Source organism: Anneissia japonica, unplaced genomic scaffold (genome assembly GCF_011630105.1).
Source record: "Anneissia japonica isolate Jap-2015-1 unplaced genomic scaffold, ASM1163010v1 scaffold3637_len26987_cov115, whole genome shotgun sequence".
Taxonomy (NCBI): domain Eukaryota; kingdom Metazoa; phylum Echinodermata; class Crinoidea; order Comatulida; family Comatulidae; genus Anneissia; species Anneissia japonica.
Genome location: NW_022738062.1, coordinates 19,905 through 20,829, shown reverse-complemented (window position 1 = coordinate 20,829; position 925 = coordinate 19,905).

Below are 925 nucleotides of genomic sequence, written 5' to 3'. Positions count from 1 at the left end.
TTGTTATTCACATTCTAAGTTAAAGGAATACATACAATAAATAGAGAATGTTTAAATTCATTATACATTTTTAGACCGTGTGTATTATTCAGTTTTTACTATATTATTTTTTTAAACCACAGTGTCAGCATTATAAACAAAATGGTTGACTCACAATTGTCATTGTATTCAATTTGCTAAGGTTTTTATTGTATAGTTCATCAGAATGTTGCAACACATTTAATAGGGCCTATTTTGCATTGGCATATAACTTTGTATTGTAATGCATTATTTGTGATTTAGTTTATTATTTATTTGGCCTATATACAGTTTTCGGAGAATTAATAATAATAATAATCTATTAGGCAGGGATGGCGCCAGTTTTTCCCGACGGGGGTGGGGGTCCGAGGTCCGCGACGGGTGGGCCGATGTCTCCGACGAGAGCAAAGTGGGCGTGGTCGGGTGTCACTCATTACTATTTCAAAGTGATCGAGGGGGTGAAACCATTGAAAATGTGACAAATTTCAAAAGGTTTCAAAAGCTTATTTAATGGATTTTCTCCCCGACAAATTGTGTGTTTTTTTTTCTCCCCGATGTGGGGCCCTTCCCCTCTCCCGCTGACGCCACCCCTGCTATTAGAAGAGAAGGAGTTACGTCGGTTCCGCCAAGGTGAATAATTTGAAAAAGTTTTTGCTGGGTATCTTTAACATAGCGATAATTATTATAATATGTCTGTGTTTAACTGGAAAATTAATTATCAACGATTTAAAATTTGCACCAATATGATAAAAAAACAAGTCACGATTTCGGAAAAGCGAATGCTCACTGATTTTACGCATGCGCAAGGTTTGAATCTTACAATAATCTCTTAACCACGTATTATAGGTGTTATCGCTGAGGAAGTGCACATGAGATATAATCGAATAATATACTTATATTTATAATG